The following is a 236-nucleotide window of genomic DNA, read 5'->3' on the forward strand; positions in this document are numbered from 1 at the left end:
TTTTTTCTTGGTTTGTGTGAATATTTGCCACAAATTGGTTTTTATTTAATGAATCTTAAGCTCTAGTACATGGGTAGCTATTTAACCATGGCGATATTGGTTTTAGATGTAGTAAATAAGATATTTGATAGGTAAGTAATAAAGTTGGTAGATAAGTTTTCTGTAAATTCTCTATAATAAATTTCCATTTATAATAAAACCATAGCCATTCCAGAATGAGGATTATACTTTCAAAT

This window comes from Saccopteryx leptura, chromosome 1 (genome assembly GCF_036850995.1).
Source record: "Saccopteryx leptura isolate mSacLep1 chromosome 1, mSacLep1_pri_phased_curated, whole genome shotgun sequence".
Taxonomy (NCBI): domain Eukaryota; kingdom Metazoa; phylum Chordata; class Mammalia; order Chiroptera; family Emballonuridae; genus Saccopteryx; species Saccopteryx leptura.